At 40.8% G+C, this 14123-nt stretch overlaps 1 protein-coding gene across 7 annotated transcripts in view; it reads right to left on the bottom strand.

Annotated features, from left to right (window-relative positions):
• CAB39 (calcium binding protein 39) overlaps positions 1 to 13740 on the bottom strand; it is a 105536-nt gene extending 91796 nt beyond the window's left edge. For 2 of the 7 annotated variants that reach the window (XM_056819963.1, XM_007485853.3), the window contains exon 1: positions 13602 to 13740. The gene's annotated coding sequence lies outside the window, so the exon portion shown is untranslated. Of the gene's footprint in view, positions 1 to 13129; positions 13269 to 13601 lie in introns of those variants that run through there. The other 5 variants (XM_016429326.2, XM_007485851.3, XM_007485852.3 and 2 more) reach the window with 4 other exon arrangements.
• Between the last annotated feature and the right edge of the window lie 383 nt (positions 13741 to 14123).

The following is a 14123-nucleotide window of genomic DNA, read 5'->3' as shown; positions in this document are numbered from 1 at the left end:
TTTTTTGTGCCAGGCACTGTGCTAACCACTTTACAAATACTATCTCATTTGATCTTCGTGACAAAACCCTAGGAAGGAGGTAATATAATTATCACCATTTTACAGTTGAGGAAACTGAGGCAAACAGATTTTTTTAAGTGACTTGTTTAGGACCACACCACTCATAAATGTCTGAGGCTGAATATGAACTCTGACACCAGGCCTAGTACTCTGCCCACTATGCCACCTAGCTGCCTACTATGAAGAAAAAGTTCCCAAAAGAACTGCAAATTATTATTGAAAATCGTATGAAAGAATATTCAGTCACTAATAAGAGAAATGAAAAGCAAAACAACTTTAAGGGTTCACCACACACACAGCAAACTGGCAAAGTTGACAAAATAGAAACAGTCAATGTTCAAGTTTTATGGAAAGAAAGGACCACAATACACTACTACTGGAGCTGTGAATTTGTGCAACCATTTAGGAAAGCAACTAGGAGCTAAGCAAAGGAAAGTGTCTAAAATGCCCATACCTTTTGGCTCATAAATTCCACTTCTAGGCATATACACTAGTCATTTTTAAGAAAAAATTGCAAGATCAGATCTATCAAAATATTGAGAACTAGGGGGCAGCTGGGTAGCTCAATGGATTGAGAGTCAGGCCTAGAGTTGGAAGGTCCTAGGTTCAAATCTGACCTCATACACTTCCCAGTTGTGTGACCCTGGGCAAGTCACTTGACCCCCATTGCCTCGCCCTTACCACTCTTCTGCCTTGGAGTCAATACAGAAAGTAAGGGTTTAAAAAAAAATATTGAGAACTAGAAACAAGGGACTTGCCCATTGATTGGGAAAAATTAAATCATGTTACATGAGTGTTAAGGAATATTAATGTGCTGTAATGAAGTATGAATGTGATAAAATACAGAGAAGCAAGGACTTAAATGAATTGATGCAAAACACAGTAAGCAGGACCAAGAAAACAAAGAAACAATGATTAAAACATGTAAACAGAAAGAAAGAACCAAACACAATTAAAAATAAATGACAAAAAATGCAACATGTAAATTAAATTCCAACATAAAGATGGAGGTCAGAGTGGAGAGAAAGCCAAGCACTGGATTCATAAGAACCTGGATACGTCTAAGGGTCAGTTTTCTCATCTATAAAAGATTTCTAAAACCCTTTCCAACTAGAAATCTGATAGACTGCAAAAACATACACTAGCAACATAATATGACATTTTACATTTCTATCACCCTTCATATTTATTTTCTTAATGGATCATATCCAAGCTTTGTAAGCAGGCAATGCAGGTCCTTATCTCCACTTTCTAGAGAGAGAAATAAAATTCATGGAATATTACTGTGTTGTAACAAAGGATGTATAATATGAATGCATGGACTGATGCAAAGTCAAGAAAACAATACATACAATGACTACAATAACGTAAATCAAAGAACCACACACACAAAACAAATAAAAGTGAGTCAGTAAAATGACAAAGAATAGACTTGGCTCAAAAGAGACATGAGAAGGAAGGCACCCCTACTTCAATCCTCTGCAGAGATCCAAATACATCACACATATTTTTAGATATGGGGGGGGGGGGGGGACACGGGGGGAGATACTGGCCAGTTATGCTGATTTCTTTAACTTCCTCTTTTTTGTCTTTAAAAATAGTGTTTGTTATAGGGGAGAGTTCTCTGGGATGGAAAAGAAAGTCAAGGGCACACTGGATGAAATTATGATCATGTAAAAAATATGTCATTTAAAAGTTATATTTTTTTTAAAAATGAATGATTTGTCCAAGCTCACAGAGTATTTAAACGTCACAGTCAGGACTGAATCCCAGTTCTTCTGACATTGTTGATACTTCTACAGCAAGGTATCCAAGGATATTATGACTACTCTTTACCCAGCAATAAAATCCAATCTAATGGGGGGAGGGAGACTGCGGGTATTCTAAATGTGATGGCTGTGCACTACGTGCCTAAAATAAACCATGTGGATGCAGAAAAATGTTTACTTTTCTACTTTAAGCAACTAGATCAGCTCTGAATATAGGGGCTGTCCAGTATGGGGTTAGCCCTGAACGGATCAGGGAGCCGAATGTCAGACGGAAGGCAGGGAGGGGTTACTGGCAGAGTCAGCTAAAGCCCTTCCTTACTCAACAAGTTGGAACCAGGAAGGCCTGCAGTACGTGGTTGGTCATGTCAGCACTTCCTGCTTCTATCTAGGCCAGCTGGTGAAACATGGCAAAGAGAACCAGTCATTTCTCCACCTTGCTTCTTCACCAGAACAACAGACACTGTCTGATCTTTTCACGAATAATCTCCAGAACTCAACTATCCATACCAATCTATCAGGAACACTAGGCTAGAACATGGGGAGGGGAGGCAAATCTAAGCAATCAAGTAGCAAGCAGTTATGATGCCCCAGCTCTGTATTTCTAGCTTCCAGGGTCCTCAGGAAGAGCCTCCTCACTATCATTTTGGCACAAATCAAACAAACTGGTTGCCTGCTTTCCAAATGCACAGCAAATTAAAAGCAGAAATTTAGATGAGGCATTGAGGGCTGCTCCAGGCGGACATGCCAACAGTGAGAAGTGGCTTTACTACACGAGGATCAGAATATGTCTTCTCCCCATTTCCAGTGCCTAGCATTGTCTGGCACATAGTCAGTACTCAATTGCTGAATGAATGAAATGAATGAATGCACTAACAGCTGGGGGGGCGGCGGGGGATAGAAAGATGTTTTTTTTTTAAAAACAGCACAAACTCAAAAAGCACCGCAACATAGAGTATAGAGGCAAAAAGATTTGTATTCTTCCAACAGGCCTTCAGCAACCATGTATTACACTATAGTATACTATAATAACATCATTAATAGGCATTAAAAAGCTTAAATCGTCATCTCCTACATCTTCTGTAGCATATTTAAAAGTAAAAAAAGTAAGGCATACATTCTTTCAAAAAGGCCCATACAAAATGGTTCAGACTCTAAAGTGTGGTTACTGAAAAAAGAAGTCCTCAATGATTTGGAAGACCCTACTCTCAAAAATGACTCATTTCCCAGGGGCTCAGGCTCACTCAGTTTTTGCTATAATGGGAAATGGCTTAGACCCCTCTTCCGTGCTAGCAGCTCAAGCCCATCTAAAAAGAAAGCTGAATAAGTCCACTAAAGATCAACCCAGGATTGCATTCGTTTTAACCAACCTATTTTCCTTCACTTGTTATTTCGAGGTAAGAGTATAAAATATTTGGCAAAAGATAAAGAATACTGAAATACTGGGACAAGAAAAAATTATGAGAACAAGGCTCTGGAGTGGTAAAAGACCCTATAAATGCTTAAGTAGTCCAATCTTTCTTCTTCCTCCTTTCACTCTTTTTCCATAAGAGGAAACTGAAGTCCAAAGAGGGAAATGACTTGTCCAAGCCACAAAGTGATCAATGCCAGAGCTGAGACTGAAATACATGTCCTATAATCAGGTGCCACATGTACTGCTTCCCAATCCTAACCTGGTTCTTTCTAATTCATCCTTAGTTCAGATCACAGAAATCAGATACAATTATATAAAATATGTTCATTTTCCTATAGGCTGGGCTGTTTAGTGGCTCAAAGTTGGTATTGACTACTCTAGAAATAGTCATTATATGCTGCTATTTAAATATTGTTTGAATTTAAGATTTAATTCAAATAAAGTAGCCACTATTTTTAAAAAACAACAGCACAGGAACAAAGATTGAATTTCTTCAAAAACTATCACAAATCCTTTTTTCCGATGCAAAACTAATGCAAACAAATTTTCTATTTCAAAGACAGTTAATTCAGTTTCTATTTCTTTTCCTTATGCTACATCCAAATTGGTAAAACAAGAACAAAAGAAATATATATAACTATACCACCGAGAGAGGGGAGAGGTGAGGTTTCTTGGCTGACTTGAGCTGTATCTCAAAAAAGAACTGGCACTGAATCAGGAACACATGGGGGGGGGGGGGTGAGAATACAAAATCCATAATAATAATAAGTTCAACTGGACAGTCATTACTGACCTCACATTTACACGGGGCTTTGGGAACACAAGAATGAAATAAGGCACACACTCTACTCTCAATGAACTTAAGGTTAGGGATGCTCCAGGAGAACAATGTTAAACAAAAAGTTTCCACATGGAAAAGGGTAAATTGCCAAAAGAGATCCATTTTAAAATACATTTGGCAGACTTCAGCCCGGCCTATATAAGTTAAAACTGCCTCCCAATGTGAGCTGTCCTCAAATGGAATGTATTTTCAGGATGAAATGAATTGTTCATCCCTGGAAGACAAGAAGTGGCAGCTGACAACCACGTTTCAGAGAAGAGTAGAATGACCACTGAGGTCCCTTCCAACTTGGGTTCTAAGACTATGTTCTCAAAACAAATATTAAGTGATGTGACTTTTCTTACAGGAAGGACATGGGTGTCTTATCGGCTTTCAGGGTATAAGGGGTTCACTAGATATGTTACCCCTGCAGCTAGTCATCCTCTGCCTCAATCACCTGGTCTCCTTTTGCTTTTTGAAAATACTTTCTTTTTCTGACCCTGATTTTCATACCTTCACTGTAAACAGAATCTTCTACATTCCACCTCCCTTATGTTTGGGCGGATTCTAAGGCTCTCTTCCTGGTCCTCTTCTTTCTTGGCATGCTTGGAATTTTATCAACTCCCCTGAATAAAACAAACATCTCTATCTAGATAACTCCCACAGCTGCAGAGTCATTCTCTCTGACATGCCACACATATCACCATACCCAAAACAAAATTCAGTGTCTTTCCTCCAAATTCAACCTTCCAAACTTCTCACCATCCTTCAAGCTCAAAACCTAAGTCACCCTCACATCTTCACTCCTCTTTACACCTACATCATCTTGCCATGTCCTGGCAAGTCTAAAACATCTCTTCTCACTTCAGGCCCCTCCTCTTCACTCACACAGCCACCACCCAGGCCCTCATCACTTCTAGCTCTAGGCTCCCATAGGTAACAGCCTCCTAACTGGTCTCCTTGCCTCCAATCTCTCTCCCTTCTCAGATCTATCCTTCAGCCAGCTGCCTAAGTGATATTCCTAGAGCACACAGCTATGTTATCCCCTTCAGGAAGCTTCAAAGGCTCCCTATTATCTTGAGAATAAAATACAAACTCCTTTGTTTGCATTCTAGCCCTTTTCTGTAGGCCGATTTCAGATGACTTGTGCTCCTGCTCGTTCACTTCACTTTCTAGTCAATCTGGACTACTTGCTAGACCCCCTCTAGGACATGCCATCTCCCTCCCTGCTTTCCCATTCCTGCTTTCCTTCAATACTTCCATCTCCTGGCATCCTTGGCTCCCTTCATTACTCAAGGGCTACCTCCTCCAAGACTTTTCAGGATCCCTAAAATTGGAGACACCCCATTCAAATGACTTTGTATCTTTTTCAGATTCTTTTTTTACTTAAATGTTTACATGTCAGTTTCTCCAGCCCTATACCCTAGCTCCTGTAGAAATGTGAGATCTCTGAAAGACAGATTAATTTCTTTTCCTCCTTCCTTCCTTCCTTTCTTTTTTGGGAGGAAGGGCACTTGATGGTCTTTGTATCCTCAGAGGCTCACAGCTCCTGGAACAGTGGCACATAGTAGGTACTCAAAGTTGGTTGAATTGAATCCTTTCCTACTCCCATCCTTCCTCTTCCTGCTCTCCAATTGTTTTAACCCCAACTTTGATCCTAAGATTTCAGTCCTTTCTTTTCAATGCTCCTTGAATCTGGTTTAGTTGTTCTGAGTCAAATACAATAGACAGCTCTAAAATTCCCAGAACCAAACAGAGCCAAGAAGGTGGGGAAGCACCTGAACAACTGTTAACATTCAGCACTGACTTGGATGCGCTTCCCAAAATGATAACAGTCTGCTCTTGAACCATCTGCCTGGAAAAGACATGAAAACTAATGCTGTCTCTAGTCTCTCTCTTTCTCTCTCTCTCTCTCACACACATTATCATTTTATTCACATTACCAAAAATAAAGTAATACTATGAAGTAACATAATCTCCAGCCACCTGTCAAACTAGGAGAAAACAAATTTCACTCCGTCATAAGCCAGAAGCAGAGCCCTCATTCACCATGTTCCTTCTCATGGAAGCCACACCAAGGTCACAGTCCAAACCAAAGAGAGAGGAAGTACACAGCAGAGGATAAAAAGAGAAGAACTTACATCTTTATTCAAGGGAAACACCATTATTATTAAATAGTAGAGAAGATAAAATTGCTCATAAAAGAATTGTATATATGTGCTACAATTATTCTGACTGAATTGTTTCATTTTTACTTATTGTTATGAAAATTACAAACTCATATTCTATTTATAATTCTTCTTCCTCAGACACCAGATTTAAAACATGCATCAAAAGACCTGGAATCTAAGGAAAATTGTAAAATCATACCATGCTTTCCCATCACTATGCAACCTTGGGTGAATTACTTCTACTTCTTGGGACTCAATAGCCTTATTTGTAAATCTTGAGGGTAGATATGATGCTGTGGCCAGGGTCCCTGATAGCTCTTACAGTTCTCCTTTGTTACAAAGCCTGTAGAATAAGACCTTAGTTGTATTGTTTATTCCAATTCTCAATCTAAATAACCAAAACAGTTCTGTTTACAAGTTCCTTTACCTCACAGACTATAGTGATTATTAGTGTTACCAAACTGAAGGAATTCTTAAATGAAATACTAAGTTGTGTTTATCCCATCCGAGCAGAACATTAAACTATATAAAGACAAGACTTTTTTTTTTTAATTTTACCTTTGCATTCATTTGACTCCACCAGATTCAAGGAGGACTGAAAAGAACTGAAATCTTAGAATCAAAGTTGGGGTTAAAACAAAAAGCATAGAAAAGGGTAAGGTCTAGAACCTGTGAGTCTAGCGACTATCTAAAGTTCTGCTATCTAAAGCCTTGGAGAACTGAAAGGTTCACACAGGTTGAATGTGGTCAAAATTAGGCTGGAACTCAGGTGCTCCTGGCTCCATAGCCAGATCTCTCTCCACTATTCACTGCTTAACTGACGTATTTCAAAGAACTCTTTAACACAGTGCCAGTGTACCTTTTAAATATCAAAGTAAACTGTTCGTGCAAATGTTTAAGAAATTCGTTTTAAAAATCAATGAGCAGGGGGGCAGTTAGGTGGCTCAGCGGTTTGGGAGCCAGGCCTGGAGACAGGAAATCTTGGGTTCAGATCTGACCTCAGACATTTCCTAACTATGTGATTCTGGGCAAATCCACTTAATCTCTATTGCCTAACCCTTATTGCTCTTCTGCCTTGGAAGCAATGTTAATTCTAAAGTGGAAGGGAAGATGTAGAAGGGAAAATTAAAAAAAAAAAAAGATTGTAGAGATTATAAAGGCAAGTAATTCTCTCATCTATAACAGGAAGGGATCAGGCACCTCAATGGCTTCTAAGGCCTCTTCCCACCAAATCTCAATAATCTTACTATCATTAAATTAATGCCTGGGTACTGGGTACACCAAGGACCTGAAATATTCTATAATAAAACATCAAACAAAGAGCAAATTCTCGAGGGTTCTATTCACACTTCTTTTGTGAGGGAGAAGCACTACTAGATTTCAAATGTAATGCCTTGATCAAAGGAGGGAACCCAGAGGGTTGAGCTTTGAGCTTAGAATTTATTTCTTGTACTCCATTAGCACGGATGACAAGTCAAGTCCTGGGAGTAGCTCCTCCCACAACACAATGACCCAGAATATAGAACTTCAGTGACCACAACCTGAGTCATTATAGGGAAATGCAAGTATCAAACATATTAATATTTACAATGAATTTAATAAAGGCAGAACACTTGTTTAGATTTTATTTTATTTTTTAATTTTTTTCCATGGTTACATGATTCTTGTTGTCTCCCTCCCCTCTTCACTATCCTCCTGGAGTTAACAAGCAATTCCACTGGCTATTACATACAGTATCACTCAAAACTATTTCCATATTATTCATTTTCATATTGAATCTTTCAAACCCCCCAAATCACATACCCAAATAAACAAGTGATAAATCATGTTTTTTTTCCTGGATTTCCGCTCCCACAGTTCTTTCTCTAGATGTGGATAACATTCTTTCTCTTAAGTCCCTCAGAATTGTCCTAGATCATTGTATTGCTATTAGTAGCAAAGTCATTTACATTTGATCATCCCACAATGTTTTCAGTTATGTTTTCCTATCTTTGCTTATTTCACTCTGCATCACTGCATGTAGGTCCTTCCTGTTCTTACAGAATCAATGGATTCATCATTCCTTATAGCACAATAGTATTCTATCACCATCATATACCACAATTTGCTCAAAGGCAAAACATTTTGTAGAAGAGCAGAAATAGCACTCAACTGGGAATCAGGAAATGTAAGAACTACTCCCTGCTTCCTCTGCCACCATCTATATAGCACTAGATAATCAGTGACAAGTCACTTCACCTCTGGGTTCATTTCCTCATCTATAAATTCTATAAAAAGAGGGTGAGCCAGATTCTAGTTCTAAGGTTCCTAGTATTTCTACTATTATTTAATGATCCTACAAACTAGGCTTAACAAGAGAAATAGAAAGTGAATATTTCTAATGAATCAGTTCATTTGCCTTCCCTACATCTCTATACTAACTGAGTTTTGGCATAGCCTTTTTCATTGGGAAGGGAAGGGTGAGAAGTTAAGGTGATACATACTATACAACAAAGTTAATACTACACTTTAAAGAGTAAGCAACAGTTCAAAATGTACTCGAGATTTTTATAGGAGCAACTTAACTAAAATCAAACAGACACAAATGTACAATTTGTTTCCTGGGCAAAATATTTTATCCAAAAAAATGAAGAAATTCTATGCTTTCAGAATTTCTTGGCATAATCACACATTGACAGTCAATGAAATCACTTATCAATATGACACAACAGTCTGGTCCCTATGCTTTCTCACATTTTACAGATCCTCAATAAATCTGTCCATGCTTTTTATTGACCCCTTTCACAAAATGATCATTAAAACCAGAATGCTGCTGGAAAACAAAAATTACTTAACTTGTTCCCAATCTTTCCAATGAATGAAAAGCATTTAATAAGTGCAGGCACCCTGGGGATACAAATGAAAAAGTAAGTTTGTCTGAAAATACTTAAGCATAATCATACAAATCTACCACTTGAAAAATGGTGCCAATGTTTAAAGTTAGACATTATCTTAGATTCCTTGGTTTCCTTAAAGACTGCCATCTCCTCTAAGAGGCCTTTCCTGGTAGTCATTCCACCCCCACCCCCACCCAAGCTAGTGCCATCTCAACTAAGATTTCTTCCTTTGTATTTTATCTTTTATGTTCAGATTTGTGTATGTTAGTTCTTCCATTAGAATGCCCACTTCATGCAGGCAGGGAATGTTTTTGCTTTTTCACTGGACACCCAGTGCTTAGCAGCATAAGTTCTTAATAAATGTTTGTTCATTAGCTGACATCAACAGCTGAAATAACTGCAGACATCAGCCTGTACTCCAGTGCCAACCTGAAATTTGGTGTAAAACAGCCAACTCCCTCTTCTGGAGGGCACTCCATGTCTGTAGGGCTGAATCATTATTGCCTTCTATCCTTCACCTTCTCTATCTGTTCAAATGGCTAAACTGCAGCAGCAGCAATCTCCTTGTCATCTTCTCAAACCTCTCTCAAAGACAAAAAGAATAGAAAGCTCAGTGGGGGAGGAAGTGACCCACGTGGGGAGCTCAGTAAATGCCAGAATGAGTTATTAATGGCAAGCTGACAAGCTTTCCCATCCCCCATGTCCCAAGATATGTATACCATCCTAGCCTTATATCCCTCTGGTTCAAAAAAATGTTAGCTTCCATTTCTCCAACATCTGCCAGTATGGGCTCTTCAATCAATCATAAAGAGCTCTTGAAGGACAGGATCAAGAAAAGAACCTAATTCAAGCATGCTTTTGCCTCCCTACACCATTCTGAATACACTGGATGCAGAAATTCACAATTCACTCTACTCTGGCTTTCAGGCTGGGAAAGCAAGCAAATAAGATAGTGACCAGAGAGTGAGTGAAATAATTATTGCCCCCTATAGAGTAAAGGGGGCTGCATTAGCATCAGAACACGGGGGCCTCAAGGGCTGCTTCTGGCACATGCCAGCTACAAGAGCATGGGCACGTCCCAGGTGTCCTAGGCACCTCTCTCAAACTTTAGATTACCAACAAAGTGCTTAATGGGAGTTCCCACACCAGGTGTTCACTACACTAATGAAACCACAGGTTAAAAGGGGCTGAGAATAAGAACCAATCTATAGAAGTCCCCCAAGATCAGCCTTACTCTCTCCTCCCAAGAGAGTCCAAAGTTAGGCAGATGACTGAATTATTATGCATGTGTGCACACAGTGTAGACATACAAGCATAAGTCAGTGCTCTAAAGCTCAGAAATCTAGCCTGCACCACTCCCCAGGAAACAAAATGAGTCATAAGGAATTTAACACATGGGTTTAAAAAGTTGTACCTCTCCCAGCCCCCACCATTTTATCAGCTCACCAATGTTTAACCAGCTCCACCCACCTACACTAAAGTGTCACATTCTTATTTCTGCAAAGCACACTCTAGTTCATCCACAAAGTCAAACTCACTAAAAAGTATGGTAAAAAGAAAAGCTACAAAAGAGATGTTTTAAAAATTCATCTTTAAGTAGTATAGAAAAGAAGACTTGAAATATGAGGAAGGTGAAGAATAAGAAAAAGACTCAAAGAGGTGACTAGAAAAAGACCATCATTCCATCTCTAGTTTTGCTTTAGGACTTGACAATTAGACTAATTTGTATGGTTGGGCATTGGGACATGAATACTTATATATGGGACGGAATGACAAACATATTCACAATTCTCTACTAGTGAGAATACCTCTTATAAACATGCCCCAAAAGGAAAGGGGTTAAATTGAAAAACATTTAGAAAATATTCAAAAGTGTTCTATTTAAAAGGTGGATAAGAAGCAAATATGGAAACTTACAGGATGCTTAACAAGATCATTCCAACAGTTAAATAAAACTAAACAATAGTACTGAGTCAAGCATTAACCAATAAAATTTCTTAAAAGTTTTAAAATGGTATTTTTAAACTAAGTTCAAAACATTACATCTAAACTATTTTCTACACTATCCTTTCATATTAGTAATTTATCCAATTTAAACAAATGAGTTCAGTTCAAGGTGGCATTACTGATTTTAAAAAATGTCAACTTATAATTTAACATCAATAATGATACTGTAGTTTGTCATGAACTCAAATGAACTATCTCCAAATTAAACTACAAACTAGTTTCATTGTTCAAATAATTCATCATTTAATTTTCACCAGATAAAATATGTATTATATTTCTAAATATGCCTAAGAGTAAAGTCAAATAAATTCTAATTAGTTTCACCACAATTCCCTAAATTTTTTCATTTTAAGGCACAAAAATGGACTGAGGTATAATTTTAGTACTTTAACCTACATGGTAGCCCTATTTAGAAAGATCTTTAAAAAAGGAAACACCCTCCCATTTAGATATACATTCTATACTAGCCTTACAAAGTAGGGTTTTATGGCTGCACTCACGGTTTCTCATTTCAGTGAGGTCCATTCCAAGAGCTGATCACTTGTACCTTATAAACTCATTGCTTGATTATGTGGCCAAGATTAAAAAAAAAAAAAGATCCCTAAATCCAAATCTTTATAGATAAGGAAAAAGGGAAGTTACTTCCAAGTCTCATGTACCCAGTGAGTCAGTATCAGCATGATTTCATAAACATCAAAATCCAAAGGATTTCAGACAGCTTTAAGGGCATTTCCTCTTGGTCCTGTCAAAAAATAATTTTTCTACCTACTAATCATCACTAAACAGCTTAAAGACAACTTAAGAACCTGAAACAAGCTCAAGTCTATTTGTTAATTAAATGCTGAAAGCTCAGGGTTTTTAAATCTAAGTACCAACTTTATTAACTTTCACTTTTAACATGGAACTAAAAACATCACTTTACATTCAAAGCAAATTTAAAATGTTGATCTTCTTGGTACAAAAATTCCATATTTGAAATTTTATACTAGGATAAAATATCCATAATAACAAGCTGATACAAATGCAACCACACAAGAGACCAGATAGCTCAGTAAGTCAAAAGCTTACAAACCAATTCTTGTAACTGATATCTTTTAGTAAAAACAGGAACAAGGGGGGGCGGGGGAGAAGCAAATGACTATATTTATATAGAATCTTTCCTACAATTCCACAAGAGCCTGACATCTTCAGTAAACACTTGGTAAACAGCTCAGTCTGGACAAAGTAATTTGAATGTAAACTGACAAGGTGGTTTACTGGATCAAAAGTTTGCTCAGACTACATTTCCTTCAAGATATAGGCATTACTTCTTTATTTAAATGAAAAAATGTCAGCTTGAGCCTGGGCCTTTCTCCCTGCTTAATTGAAATTGGGAAACACCACACTAAATGCAAGGTAAGAAGGATAATAGAAAAATACAAATCATCTCAGCCTTCAAGCAGCCCACTTTCTCCCCAGTAGTACACTTAGGTATGTAACATCAAAATAAACTGGGAGGGAAGTTGGCACTAACACAAACTGGGATGGCTGGGAAACCTGAGGCCATTTAGTCTATGATCTCTAGGACATCCCTAGCAAGTGGTAAGCTGCCCTATCTATTTGAAGACCTCCTCTGCCTAGACCACAGCTTTAACTGCTCATTAGTTGTTGAGAAATGAAACTGTTTAGACTGTCATGCACAATTAATCAAGGGGCCAACAGTTCATTTGTTCAATGCAGAGAAGGAAGGGAGGGAAAAAGGAAGGAAGGAAAGGAGGGAGGGAGGAAGGAGAAAAAAGATAAAAAGAATGGGAGAGAGAGGGGAAGGAAGAAGGGAGAGAGGGAAGGAGGAAAAAAGAGAAAGAGGAAGAGGGGAAAGGAGGAAGGAATGAGAAAAATGGGAATGAAAGAGGAGGAAGGAAGGAAGGAGAGAGACAGGAGCTTCCTACCCTAAAAATCAGTGGTCCCAGTTTGGGAGGAACATAGGCAGTTGAAATGGAGAGAGAAATTCCCAAGGCCGTGGAAAGGCCACTTACCCCGGCACCAGCTCTAGACCTATCACCCCATGATCTCCCAGCGGCGTGTCCGTGTGTCCTGGGTGCCCGTGGCTCAGTCCCGGCGCCTGCCTGCGCCCCTGTCACTATGTGTCCGTATGTTCGCGACCCTGTCACTATGTGTCCGTGTGTCTGTGCCCCTGTCACTATGTGTTGCGGCGCAGCGCTGTCACTATGTGTCTCTGGGCGGCCCCGCCTGGCCTGTACGTGTCTCTCGTGTCTCGTGTCTCTGTCTCCCGTGGATGTCTCTCCCTGCCGGCCCTCCCCCGGGTCTGCCTCGCTCCATCCCCGGCCCAACAAAGGCTCCACTTTCCCCAGCTCTCCCTGACCTCCCCTGCGGCGCCCAGAGGCCTTGGCCTCGGACGGGTCTCACAGCGGGCGGGGGGGGGGGGGGTCGGGGCGGGCCCCGTCACGGCGGGAGGCGCGGGAGCGGCCGGGCCGAGCGGTCACTCACCAGGCTAAGGCCAGCCGGACCGGGCAACTCCTTCGCGGTTGCCTCGCCGGGATCTCCGAGCTGCTCGGACTCCTCCTCTTCCTCGTCCCCGCCGCCGTCCTCGGCCCCAGCCCCGTCCCCGGCTCCGGCTCCGGCTCCGGCTCCGGCCTGGGCGAAGCGCTGCGGCGGCGGCGGCGGCCCGTCCGGTGCCCGCGGCGCGGCTCGGGGCCCCTCCGTCGTCGGCCTCCCGCGGACTCGCGGGCTCGGGCTCGGCTCGGCTCGGCTCGGGCGGCCCCGGGGGCTCGGGCTCACAGGCTCGGGATCGGGCTCGGACTGCGCTGAGGGGCTTCGGGATCGGGATCAGGCTCGGGCTCCGGCTCCGGCTCCGTCTCTCAGGCCTCGCCGCTCCCCGCGCCCCGCCCCCAGCCCGACCCGGTGCACGCTCTGCGCAGACGCAGTGCGCAGACGCCGTACGTCGCGACGTCCGCTCGCAGCACCGAACGCCCGGCTGAGGGCGAGGAGTCCCGCGCGCCTCAGGCGCCC

Source organism: Monodelphis domestica, chromosome 2 (assembly GCF_027887165.1).
Source record: "Monodelphis domestica isolate mMonDom1 chromosome 2, mMonDom1.pri, whole genome shotgun sequence".
Lineage (NCBI taxonomy): Eukaryota > Metazoa > Chordata > Mammalia > Didelphimorphia > Didelphidae > Monodelphis > Monodelphis domestica.
Note: the sequence above shows the minus strand (reverse complement) of the source record. Positions and strands in the feature narration are given on the sequence as shown.